A 14,346-nucleotide genomic window follows, 5' to 3' on the forward strand; every position below is an offset into this window, starting at 1 on the left:
GGGTCTGTGTGGGCTTTCTCTGGGGGCTCCCGTTTCCTCCCACCATTCAATATATTGTAGGTCAGTTGGGTGTAATTGGGCAGCATGGGCTCATGGTCCAAAAGGGCCTGTTACTGTACTGTATGTCTAAACTAAATACAGTGGAACCCTAATTTAACACAACCCAATTTAACACGAATTCAGATATAACACAAGTCACTGGACTCTGGCTGCCACCAGGAGCAGTAACAACTACTTGGGGCTCGCGGGGTCATGGGCCTGCCGCGAGCAGTGGGAACTATCACTTTACTAAAAATTAATTTACTTTAATTTCAACTGTAACTACAACTTTGGACCCATTGTATTGGAGTGAAGTATTTCAAACTTACTCTTCACTTTTTAAAGATAATTTTAAACCTAATCCCTTAACTGCTTTATTTGGTATTGTTGGAGAGAGTGACAGAACTTTAACAGCATCTGATTTGCATGTATTAGCTTTTATTCTCTAATGGCTAGGCAGGCAGAGTTGCTCAGACAGAGGGACGTTACCCCACCTCGTCGTGCTCAATGGCTCATGACATCATGTCACTTTTAAACTTAGAGTAGATCTGATCTACTCGAATTCAAATTTCCGATTTGAATTCAAATGATCAAACACTGTGGAGACCCTTTTCCAATTACTTTCAAAATCGGATTTGTTATGAAGGTAGACATGTTGACTAATGATGTCATTTATCACTGATAAGATTTCCTTTGAAAAACCGCTTTTTTGTAATGGGTTTAGATTTTTTTTAAATAATAAAATTTTAATACAATGTAATCTGATTGACAACGTGGGGAATCGGATGAAATTAATGATTTAAGTGTAATCTATCTTTTTGACTTTTAACATATATCTGTATTTTTCGATGTGGAATTTCAATGTTAATAAAAATATTGAAAAAATTAAACTAAAAAAAATTAAAATTCAATAATCTGATTTAAGACTAAGGGATTCATTTTGGCCCCAGTACACCAGGGAGAATTTCTCGCTCTTTCTCGAAATGGCAAGGGGTTGGAGTCTTGTCCGAATCCTTGGCATCATCCTTCTCAGAGACCACACTTGTCATTCTTTACACATGTCACAAAATCTCTGTTTCAATAAATCTCCAGTGCCTTCCATCCTGGTCCAATTGTACTATGAGGTACAGTACATAAAATATAGCCACTTTCACACTTGCAAGTGATCCCAGGAATTAACAGCCAATCGGCCTTTAAAGTGCCTAGTGTGAAAGCAAAATCAGCTCAACACTGGCATCAGATGACATCATCTCCTGCCAGGGATTGATGGCCTCGACCCAAAGTACAATCCCCTCGCCGGCGTTGCAATTGCACTCTGGGATAGAGATGACCCTAGTTTTTGCATAAGCACAGGAACATGAAGGAAGAAAAGATTAAAATGAAGGTATAAACTTTGCCGTGGGGAAGTCACAGCAAGAGCAAAATGAAATAAACAATAAATAGCAATAGGGGACAAATTTTAAACAGGTTGGGAAAGTTGGTAGCACTTTAGCGCATAATTTATAAAGACAGTGGGGAAAAAGCAATGGCAACCTGACTTCCCAGAATGTTATGCAGCAGAAAAATCCTTCCATGCATGCAGTTGGGCATACAGCTTTCTCTGCTGCATGGAATTCTGGGAGGGCAGGTCTGCCATTGCTTTCCCCTCCCCCCACAATATTTATAAATTGTACACTATTGTGCTACCAACTTTCCCACACTGTATAAATTGTGTGCTATAGTGCTACAAACTTTCCCATGCTGTTTAAAAATTGTACGCTAATTGCTATTTATTGCCAGCACTTTTCCACGGTCCCTATGTGGTTTGTATAGATCGGTCCAACAACAACAGGGGCTCAAGGGCTCAAACTGTGCTGTACATAAAGTTTAATTACGTTATAATTAGGCATGATTAATTTTGTTTGAATATAGGATCATAACACATTGATCAGGATTTAGAGCAGGTCCACCATCGCACGATGCGTCATGACATCACCGGTAGAAGATAGAACAGTCCTAACCCTGGGGATGGCTCCTTGCAAGTGTGAACACGTACAATGTCCCAATTAGGAGTGGTGAAATGTGAAAAGTCAAACCCCCATTCCTATCCCAGGACACTGAACAGCCAATTTAGTGGGATGCAAGTGTGAAAGGGGCTTAAGAGTCTGTTTTCCCCAGTAGGGGCCTCTAAAGCTCAAGGGCATGGATTTAAGGTGAGAGGGAGGAAGGGTTCTGAGGGGTAAACATTTCCACTCATCTGGAATGAGCTGTTAGATGTGGTGGCATCTACAATAGTAACAACATTTGAGAGGCATTTAGGCAGGTAGTTGAATAAGGGAGATGCAATTATTGCAGCCAAGTGAGATTAGTCTACGTTGAAATGATGGCTAGCATAGAACCCTGGAACACTATTTAACTCACATCTTCACTCAATGGCTTCCCACAGAGGCTGCTCAGTGTAAAACCTGAGAACTTACAAATCATCTGCTCATCCTTTGCTCTGCCAAAACCACTCAATACAAATGAACCAGTTTGCACAATTATGCTGCGCAGAAGAGGACGAGGAGAACTGCAACAGCAAGTGCAGAAAACCTGGCTTAAAGGAGCAACGCAGTGGCCCTGCCTTCAGCCAATATTAACACAGGCTCCTTCCAGCAGGAATTCTTGTACAGCACAGCAAGGAACCCCCCAACCACACACCACCAGGGGGTGGGTAAGAGTAGGAATTAATTCTCAATGGCAAAACACTGAAAACTAAAATTACATTATACAAATATCCCAACTTCTTCCCCTGTGCTTCTCGTGTTCTTCTCCAGTGTACACTCGTCGGTCAGCCAATTGCCATTCTGCTTCTTCTCCTGACCCAAGGCAGCCCTGCACATCTGCTCCAAGTGCACATTATTCACTTTGTGATGTTGGGAACAAGTGCACCTAGCAACCAGATCACATGCTTCTCCACACCAGGCCATCATGATCTGCCCTGTGCTTGAAGGCCACTTCAGAGCAGTCACTGCTGAATGCAGCTTTAATGAATCCATTCACAGGCCTGAGGCTGAAAATCGATGGGCCTCATGGAGGAGTGTTGCGCTCCTGGCACGCCAGCTAATTTGAGCAACAGTTAACGGAAGAACAAAGACCAAGGCAAAAGACAAAGCTGGGCTTTCAGAGAGTGTGATGGCCTGAAATTCACTGCCTTTAGGGGTGGGGGAAGCACACCTAACTAGTACCTTCATGAAGGAATGGACAGACACTTTATGGAAAAGAATGTACAGAGATCCAGGGAAAGAGCAAGGGAGGAAGATTGATGGGCAACATTCCAAAGAGCTACCATATATGCCAGCATACAAGCCGTTCACCCCAAAACCAGAGTCACCTTGTACATAAAGTACAAAATCCAAACCTTAACAGTGAAATCTTAGCACTCCCTCGTGGGGTACAACCGCCCAGTCTGAAGGCACTGTACGGGCTTTAAACAGCCTGTCAAAGGAGCCGACAGTGGTTCATTTTAAAATTTGCCAATTTAAACCTTCACTGGGTAATTTGCTTTTAAAATATTGTGGATTCGTATATTAAATATACCTAGCAGCAACATTCCACTGATCAGCGGTAAGTGTCTGTCTTGGAGGTATTCTTATACAGTCAGTATAGGTCAAAACTTGCGTTTTTAGCTGGAAATTCAGGGGGCTGTCTTGTACACAAGTTGTCTTATACACCGCCATCTACAGTAAATGGTCTTCTTTGTGAGTTTTGTAACGCAGGACCCCACCAGTTTTTCACATTTTGAATTGAGATCCTTCATCAAGTCTTGATCTGAATCAAGAATGATTATTTCTCCCTCCCCAAACTGATGCTGCTCAAACCACTGAGATCCTCCAAGAGATCATTTGCTTGCTATATAAAAAAAAGTACTGAGTTTCCATACTGGTTTGCACAGTCAAAAAGGAATGGAAGAGATTCAGAACTGCCAGCTCTGTTCCAACAGCCAGCCGAGTCCGATCATAGGCAGATACTCTGATCAAAAGGAAAAAGACAGCATTTTCAGAGTGTAAAAGGGGAAGTGGGAATTTAGACATTGTAAGAATGTCTCAAGCAACCGGAAAATATACTTATCCGACATCTACCAATCTTTATAGGCCAGATACCAGGGGTCTTACTATACTTGAAAAGTACTTCATTACCAGTGAATGCCATCCTATTGATGCTGCACAAAAGTAACTTGCAAATATGGTGGTACCCAAAGTAAATTGGAAAAATACCGATGCCCTGTAGTAAATGAGCCTGCAAGTTGTATTATCAAACCCCTCAGAGAGCAGAGGGCTTACAGACCACAAACAGATAAAGATTTGACCAAGGAGCCAATCGCTCATTTGCTAAGTCCCACTGCATATCCCAAATCCCGCTCCCAGCACGTTGGAAAGGAGTGCCCATGGATTGACCGGTAAATCCAGGCCAGTTAGAGTAGCTTGAAGCTGCTCACAAAGTTCATTTCATGGGCTGAAAATCCACCTGTATAAACCAACGGATGGATGTTCCCATTCTCCAGACCAGGGTTTCCAAAACTGGGTTCTGTGGAAAGGCGCAGGGTTCCCGCAGAAGAAATGACAGGAGTAATAACAATCTACTTGGTTTTCTGTAAATCACTTATGACCTCTGTCTTTAATTCAATTTGTTTCCGGGATGGCACCAAACAGTGCTCTCCACCCTAAGAAAGCAAAATGGCGTCATGAAGCCTGACGTCACCAGCGCAGACGTCAGGCCTGCACATCATTTTCAACCAATGAGAATCTGATTTCTTTTGGTGTGAAGCTGGCCACATTTTAAAGCTATTCCATGTGTGCAATATTAAGAACCATGGACTGTTGGATTAAAAACACTAGGAGACAAGATAGTTCATCTGAAGAAAGGACTGAGGTGCCACTGTCTTTTTTCATGAAGATTCTCCGATTACACCTATATCAGAAAAATCAAGAGTTATAAAGGAACGAAGAAGGTATGACGAAAAGTATTTGTCACTTGGATTCAGCTCAGCTGGGAATAAAGAGGTTAATGTGGTAAAATTCCATCCTTGGCAAAATCTGCTGTGCATTCTCCACGATTTACACGTGCGGGATTATGCAGCAACAAAATATAGAAACCGACGATGATGCTCCTAGCAGAAGAATACAACTATTTAATATTGTGCCCAACATTGAGAAGATCTGTGAGGACAAGAAGCAATTTCCTTCATCGCATTAAACGTAAATTAGAAGCAACAAATGATTTCAATGTGGAAAATGGTATGTTTATTTACTTTCTTACTGTGCTTGCACATATAACAAGTTTTTTTTTAAACTGTAATTAACGATTGGGGTTCTGCCATTTCCAAGTGCTCCCCGAAAGGGTTCCATGAGCTAAAAAGTTTGGGAAGCCCTGCTCCAGGTCAGCCCTGGCTGCTGAGCTGGCGATGTGCTAAGTTACCAACTTGAAGCATTCTGTTCTGCTGGGGTTTCTTTGGACACAAATATGGCTGGTAAGAAAGCAGCAAAGAGAGAGTCTGGAATGTGACCTCGCCCCGTTGAGTTTTGTGGTAGCTGGTGTGCCGTGTTAAAAGAATTCATACACCTTGCACCCCTCAGGACTGGAAAGGCAGCAAGTCATCCTCAATCATTTACCCACGAGGGGCTGCAAACAAAGACGACAACTTTGGAGCAGGTCTCGAGCCACATAGGGGCTGGGTGAGGAGACATTTCCCCTCAAGGGGAGAAAAGAACCAACTGCAAACTGAATGGGTAGTGAGCGAGCAGTTATTAAAAATCTCTTTTGACCCAACTGCACAACAGCCAACGAGGGATTTGTCACTTGATGCTGGAAATCCAAAACAAAGTCCTGGAAACACTCGGAAGGTCAAGCAGGCTCTATAAAAAGAGCAACAGTTGGCAAGGTCAAAGACCCTTAATCAGAATTGGAAATATGAAACATTAACTGTTTCTCTTTCCATAGATGTGGCCGACCAGAATGTCTCCAGTATTCTCTTTTTATTTGTTTCCTTGACATTTCCTTCTTGATGCACAAGGAGCTGCAGAGCACAAGAGGACTGAGGGTGCGTCTTTCTGGATGACGTTGGTGATTAGGTATCTGCTCTTTATGTATGCACACATGTTCCAGCACATCTTTGCATAAATATTGTGCTTTTCTGTGGGAAATGCTGCTGAACTCTGGCAATTGCTGGCTTCGCTCCCAACAGCTTGGGCGAATGTTCTCGCAGCTATTGATAGTTGAACAACTTTGCTAAACAATTCCCCACAATCAACTGTTAAAGGAACAAATTTCCCTGTGTGGATATTCATACAAAACCCAGTGTTTTTTCTCGTCACCTATCTGAAGACATCATCAGTTTCTTGAAGATACAAGTGTGGTAGTCACCCCTTTGCTTTTCAATTTAAATGAGCAGAAATAACAACCGAGATTCTTCAGAGAGAAGACCAAACATAGTCTTATGCACAGGGGGTGGGGGAGGGGGTAAAAAGAGAGTGCGAACTTGGAAAGGAGACAGGGGGGGGGGGGGTTTTAAACAGAAATGAGATAAATCAATGTTAATGCGATCCGGTTTGAGGGTGACCAGTCAGAAGATGAGGTGTTGTTTCTCCAATTTGCAGGTGGTCTCGTCAGTGCACAGGACCACGGACAGACACATCAGCAAGGGAATGGGACGGGGTATTGAAATGGGTAGCCACTGGGAGATCCACACTATTGAGGTGGACAGAGCCAAGGTGCTCAACGAAGCGATCTCCCGGTCTGCGCCCAGTTTCTCCAATGCAGAGGAGACCATAGCGGGAGCACCGGATGTAGTAGATGAACAATGTAGATTCACAAGTGAAATGTTGCTTCACTTGGAAGGACTGTTTGGGGCCCTGAATGGTGGTGAGGAAGGAAGTGATGGGTACAAGTGAAGCATCTCCTGTGAAATTCCATGTTTCACTCAATTCTTCAACCAGGACAACCAAACTCAAACAACCCCATTCAGAAGTGATCACTCTGTTTTTAACTAATTCATGATATCTGGGTGTCACTGACAAAGACAGCAATTTTGCCCTTGAGATGGTAGTGAGCTGCCTTCTGGGCTGCTACAGTCCTTGCAGTGCAGAAGCTCCCATAGTGCCTTGGCAGAGTGGGATCCAGGATTTAGACTAGCAATATATTGCTAAGTAAACTTAAAGAGGAGCCTGCAGATGGTAGTTTCCTTGTCCTTATTGGTTGTAGAAGCCACAGTTTAAGAAGGTGTTGTCGAAGTAACTGCAATGCATTTTGTAAATGGTAAACACTGCAGGTTACCAACGAAGCCAACTACTTTGTCCTGGTGGATGTCTTAAGATGGTCCATAATATAAATGTTTGTACTGTGATGCTGCCGCAAAACACTGAATTTTATGATTTGTTCATGACAATAAATTCTGATGTCAGTCCCCTAAATGTAAATTGTACCCACTCACAACTCAACTCTGAATGCAAACACCTCCCAATACTCTCTCCATTCTCCAACGGCTTTTATTTTGCACAATGAAACCAGAGATAATGCAGTATGCAAATAAATCCATAATTGAAATAAAATTACATTTCATGCTGGTTTACTCAAATCACCCGTGGGTATCATTTTAAGTGTAGAATAAAGCCTTCGGCAAGAACAGTCAGAAGCCCTTTGAGCATTTGTCACATAAATTTAATCTCCCTAATTTCCATTCTATCAGATATTTTCTGAGAAACCAAGTTACTACTTTTCCGTTCTCCCATGATGGTAGTTGTATGGAGTTATTTTTTTTTCCAGTTAAATCCTTGTCAAAAGGATTTAATAGGATTAATTTCTAAAATACTTTGTGTTTCTATGAATAAAATGGAGAGCTTGGGAGAGTGACTCACGAACTATTCTTTCCAAGGATGTATGGACCAAGTGTTTAAAACGGGTCCCTTCCTCTTCCATTTGTGCACGTCATTCATTTCAAGATAGTACATGGAGCACATTTATCCAAAATTAGCTAACATTTTTCCTGCTATCAACCCTGTCTGTGACGATGTGGTAATGGGGTTGCTTCCTTATTTCGTATGTTCTGGTCCTGCTCAGCATGAGATCACTATTGGAAGGACATTTTTAATGCATTTTCCTGTATTTTCTCAGATACTGTTCAATCCCATTCCAGCTTTATTTGGTGCAGTGGCAGAGAACAGTCGATGCTCGGGGTCCGATTGCCATGTGATGGCTTTTGCCACTTTAATGGCTAGAAAATGGAAGGACTTGATCCCTCCCAGTTACGCTCAATGGACGACCCAACCCTTATTGTGCTTGAACCGCGAAAGATTAGACGTGTTTTGATAAAAGTTTGATAAAACGTGGCACACTTCTATGGAATATTTTAATGTTTAAGAATAATAGTGGTTCACTGTTTTGTATATAACATACGGAACGTTTATAATCTCTTCCTGAACATATTTACATACATGGCAATTCACCAACGTACCGATACTGTTACCCGTTTGGTGGTTTAAGGGGTCCCAGTGGCTTTTTCTCTTTAGGGGGTAGAGATTTAGGATAAGTTAGTTAGTCTTTTTTGGTTTTTTTTGCAGGAACAAGAGATATAATATTGAATTCTCTGTGTTTATCGTCAGTTGTGACGTTCATTTTTATTCTAGGATAGGTTGTAATTACTCTGTACCTGTAGGGGATATTTTTCTTGTTCTTACACTTTGGGGTGGGTGCATAAAATTCAATATTAAGAACAGCACAATCTTTTAAGAACTTAAATGCAGGAAAGATTCACTAAAGTGGATGGCACAGGGACACAGTATGATAGCTTTGCAAATGAGGCAAGAGAAATCGGAGGTATTTTCAACAGTTTAGAAAGAGAAAAAAGATACTTTAAGAGCTCACAGCAGAATATTTCTCCTGGCTGAAATGAGGAGAAACTTCTTCACCCAGTAGATGAACAACTGGAATTTTCCACCTGGATGTTTGGGGAGGCTTAGTTCGAGTTCATTTAAAACAAATCAACAAATGGCAGAACATTAAGGTAATTGAGGGGTACATGGAAGGTGAAGAAAAATGGTGCTGAGGCAGATCAGTCATGACCTTGATTAAATTGCAATTTTAAAATTTTTAAAAATTTTATTTACATTGCGGTCGACGCGGATTCCGGACTTTTAAACCGGAGCCGCTCAATTACATCCCATTAACCGACAACCCCGGTACATTTTGAAGGGTGGGAGGAAACCACAGTCCCCGGAGGAAACCCATGCAGACACGGGGAGAACGTATGAACTCCTTACAGACTGGGCTAGATTCCAACCCCAGGTTGCGGGCACTGTAACAGTCTCAAGCAGGCAAATAGGCTACTCCAATTTTGATTATCTTTATATTAGGAAATTATCCACAACCTGAACAGCAGAATATTGGGTTAAAAATAGTGTGAGGAATTTGTGAACTTTTTAAAAACAAGGTTGCAGGATGCCAAAAGCAAACAAGAAATAGGAACAGGAGTTCCTCCATTGAATACGATCGTGGCTGATGTGGCCGTGGATTCAACTCCACCTACCTGCCTTTTCCCCATAAATTGGTGTCTTAAACGATATGGCCTCTACTGCTTCCTTGGGCAGGGAATTCCACAGATTCATCATTCTCTGGGAGCAGTTCCTCCTCACCTCTGTCTTAAACCTACTTCTCTGAATCCTGAGGCTCTGTCCCCTTGTTCCACCTACCAGTGGAACCAACTTTCCTGCTTTTGCCTTAACAGTAAAGTGGATGAGCAAGAGTTTCCAGACCAGGCATCCAATTATACACAATTGGCATTGAAAAATCAATTCAAACATGCAAAGAGTCCTTCAGTGTCATTTCATCCAATGGTGCCTACAGTTGGCTTAGATTTGCCTTCAATGCTACTCCCTCTCACGACACGTTGATTCGTGACAAGTTACCCATCAAGCCCGCAGAATAACAACCACCAAAAACCTGAAGGAGACAAGGAATTTTGAAATAAAAAAAATTCTCTTCTTCCTCTTGATTCAGAAAGCAGTCTTCAGCCCCTTGTGCTTGTTCTACCATTCAGTTAAATCACAGCTGTTATGTTTCACAATCCCATTTACTCTCAATCCCATAACTCTTAGAAACTTCTTCAGGTGGACTGTGGAGAGCATTCTGGCTGGTTGTGTCACTGCCTGGTATGGAGGCACCAACTCTCAGGACAAGAATAAACTCCAAAAGGTTGTCAACTTGCCCTGCGACATCACAGGCACCAGACTTCACTCCATCGAGGACTTCGACATAAGGTGGGATCTTAAAAATGCAGCCTCTATCCTCATAGACCCCACCACCCAGGCCATGCCCTCTTCACATTACTCCATTGGGGAAAAGATACAGGAGCCTAAAGACGAGCACTCAGCAGCACAAGGACAGCTTCTTCCCCACTGCCATCAGATTCCTGAATTATGAATGAACCACAGACACGGTCTCACTTTTCATGCACTATTATTGGTATTTTTTATAGTAATGTTGCAAGATGTTTATAACATGTTTACACTGTGACGCTACCACAAAACAATCAATAAATCCTGATTATGACTGTCTCTCTCCCCATACCCTTCGACAACCTTCCCCTCCATAATTACTAAAATGCAATATTTAGGGAATTCATTAGTGCAGCAGGCAGTGTTGCTGCTTCACAGGTCCAGACACACAAGCTCCATGCAGCCCACTGCAATTGGCTGTGTGGTGTTTGCATGAACCCCATGACCATGTGGGTTGCCCCTGGATGGTCTGGTTTCAACCCACACCCCAAAGGCATACTTGTAGGTTAATTAGCTGCTGTACATTACTCCTTGGGGTAGGCTAATAGCAAAAAGAATCAAAGAGGAGTTGATGGGCAAGTGAGCAAGAACAGAGAAATCAGGTGTGTGGGAATGTAACTCATGGGATAGTAATCTTCGGAGTCAGTCCGGATCTGATGTGCTGAATGGCCACCTCCTGGGTTACTTTCAGCAAAAGATGCTGGGAGAGATCTTGTCTGAATGGAATGCCGGCCCTGCATAACAGACCATCTCCTGGTCACCAACTGGGTACAACAGATCAGACACTAAACGAGGATACCCATCTGCCTGTTCTAGTGGATATTAATGGCCCTGTGGTGCATCGAGTTTCCCCATCTGCCCGGTGCTCCTGCTACTTCCCCCTCTCCTCCCCGAAGAGATTGATGATTGCAACACCATTCAAAAACTTGTAATCAAGAATCCTCAAGGATTCCGTCAACCAAAAGCCATAGGTTTGTCAGGATGCCCCTGCACATGCAAAGGGCAAATGAATACAATAACCCAGTTGCTGGTTCAGCTGGGATTTCACAAAACAGATAAAACCAGCCTGCTTTGCTGCAAGTTCCCTTCCAAACAGGCTCTGCAAACAAATGAACATAACTATGGAAACACCTTGCCACAACCATTTAAAAACATGTCACATGCTGCCCTTCAGGTCAGGTCACTGCACAATTTTCAAACCTTTGAAGGTCCAGCAACAATTGTGCACATCTATTTGGTTGGTGTTTAAATTGTCAGACACTTCAACAATGTGAGACATTTCATAAATTATATCAACACCCCTTTGAGAGATTCATTTGGTTTCAGAATGAGACACATTTCTTTGCAGAGAAGGGGAGTGTGCAGAAATCTACATTGGCATCAATTTTGCATCGTCATCCAATGGAGACAGCTTGGGTGTTAGTCATCTTCCCCCACACTTGTTCCCTTCCCAAAGAGATAACACTCAATCCTCTGAGGATTGTGGAGGAGCACGTGACCTCGCTGTCTGGAATGGTGCAGCTAGTGCAATGCTTTTACAGCACTAGCGATCAAGACCGGGGTTCGAATCCTGCGCTGTCTATAAGGAATTTGTCTGTTCTCTTCGTGTCTGTATGGATTTTTCCCAAAAGCTCCAGTTTCCTCCCACCATTTGAAACATAATGGGGGTTGTAGGTGTAAATTGGGCAGTACGGGCTTGTATGCTATATGTCTAAATTTTAAATTGTGGATTGCAGATTGTCAGATGACCTCCCTTCTGAAACTTATTCGGAAGTCACATCACCTGCCAATCAAGGTTGGACTCCGGCCACCCTTTAGTGCACACCTTACCGTTGGCTCATTTAAATAACTCTGTGTCATCACTGGCCAGACACCCAGCTCAGAACAATATAAAACATTGATGCATACCACATTTCTCTCTCTCTCTCTCTGCCTCTTGTCCAAGCCCCGGATATCGCTCCACGACAGATCACTATTGTGGACATCTCTGGAAGAGTCGTGGGTAAGGTGTGCTGTAGTTCTGTAATAGATCAGGGCTTGCAGAGAGCCTCACCCCTGCTGGTACAGGGAATCAGGAGTGTGTTTGAAAGTCCCTGACTGTGACGTGTGTACACGTGTGGGAGCGTGTAGTATCGGACTCCAACCTGGGTCCGATGTGAATGTCTATGTAGTTATTTAGTAGTAGAGTAATTAAGTGTTGTTTGATGTTTTCCCATTTGTCTCCCATGTGTTCAATAAAGTTACCTTGATTGCAACACTTGTGTCCAGACTCATCCCTCCATGAACCCACCCGACCTGATACTTCCCAAACACAATTGTCCAAAGTTTCTCAAAGGCACTGTTGACCTGACCACTACCCCCTCACTCTCAAGGCAAGCGGCCCTTTTTGATAACAGTTTCTAAAAGGTAGAAGTAACCGTAGTTAACTTTAGGCCATTTTTGTTGAGATAAAGGGGAGTAAAAGCAAATAGTGCAGCTTACACAAATATACTCTTCCAACTAAAAATTACATCAGAGCTATTACTTGTATAAAACACAAACAGCATTGTTTATTTCATCAAATAATGGCAATTATTTTTGGAACATTGTGTTCAATTTAGCTGGTATCTGCCTTGGGACCCTGACTCCTTGTTAAACAACATCACGATTTTAAGAATCTCATCTTAAATTTCAGAGCCTGCCACGGCCTCGCCTTGGCCTACAGAAATAGCACAGTACAGGCCCTTCGGCCCTTGATGTTGTACCAACCTGTATATTCCTAACAAAAAAAATCTTCCCTACCCTATAACCCACTTTTTCCTTTCATCCATGTGCCTCTTAAATGCCCCTATTGTTCCAGGCTCCACCACAACCCCTGGCAAGGCATTCCAGGCACCCACAACTCTGTATTTAAAAAAACCTACCCTTGTCGTCTCCCCTAAACTTCCCTCACTTTGTACACATGTCCTCTGGTGTTTGCTACTCTCGCCCTGGGGAAGAAGGCACCTCTCAGAATCTTGGAGACCACTATCAAGCTTCCACTCACCCTTCTTGGCCCATCTTTAAACTCCACCAGCCCAACATGCATCCCAAATCTCTGTGCTCTTCCAGTTCCAGCCTCTTGATCATCCTTGTTCCACCACTTGTGGCCATGCTCTGAAATTCCCTCAAAACTTCTCCATCCAACTCTCTCTTCTTTGACCACCCTTTGTACAATGCTGTGAAATGGTTGGCTCTCCTTTAACAAAGAGCCCTTGTTTTGACACTTAAAATTACATCGTGGCAGCTGTGGAATTTAAATTGTTAACTAAATAATCTGGTATTGCTTGTGAAAAATAAAAACCCTCAGTAAGATCTTGAAACTATTAAGCTGAGGAGCCCTCCCCTCCTTCCCCAGTCAGGTTTACTATCCATGAGTGCATTTTTGCTGCAAATACACTACTGACGAAAGGCTTGTTTCATCAGTTCATCAGAATGAACTTGGATGAGACAATTTCAATCCATTATTCCCTGACAGCTTAGCCACAGCTGCGTTTCCAGGAAAACTCATTAGTCTTGAAAGAAATAAACAACAGTTATTAGAGGACAGGTGGAGACTATTTGACCCATCAAGTCTATGCAGCTCATACAAGAGCAATCCCAATCAGCCTCATTCCCCACTCTGCAATCACCTACAATCCAACAAGGTACCTGGAGCTCGCTCCATATGAAAACAAGCAAATTAAAAGAAAACACTGCCCACTGAAGTAGAATTTACATGATACTATTGATACAATCATTTCATATTCACTTTTTTTTAAAATATTCTATTTTTGATTTTCCAAAGACTCGTGCAAATCCAATCAACAGAATTTTACACTCTCTTTCCACGTAATACGAGTCCTTATTCCCTCTTCCCTCCCCATCCCTTAAATTATACAAATACCAAAATATCAACATACAGAAACCATCTAAACACCGACAAAAACAACGATCCTCCTGGAGGCGAGAGGACCTCGGATGTTAAATAAAAACAGGTCGTCTGCACCACATTCCCTATTTC

At 42.6% G+C, this 14,346-nt stretch overlaps 1 protein-coding gene across 7 annotated transcripts in view; it reads right to left on the reverse strand.

Annotated features, from left to right (window-relative positions):
* csrnp2 (cysteine-serine-rich nuclear protein 2) overlaps window positions 1–14,346 on the reverse strand; it is a 118,304-nt gene that overhangs the window by 26,166 nt on the left and 77,792 nt on the right. The window contains exon 1 of one of the 7 annotated variants that reach the window (XM_069905891.1): window positions 2,783–2,892. The exons of the other annotated variants lie outside the window; for them this stretch is intronic. The gene's annotated coding sequence lies outside the window, so the exon portion shown is untranslated. Of the gene's footprint in view, window positions 1–2,782; window positions 2,893–14,346 lie in introns of those variants that run through there. 7 annotated transcript variants of the gene reach the window in all.

This window comes from Narcine bancroftii, chromosome 12 (assembly GCF_036971445.1).
Source record: "Narcine bancroftii isolate sNarBan1 chromosome 12, sNarBan1.hap1, whole genome shotgun sequence".
In the NCBI taxonomy this organism is placed as follows: Eukaryota; Metazoa; Chordata; class Chondrichthyes; order Torpediniformes; family Narcinidae; genus Narcine; species Narcine bancroftii.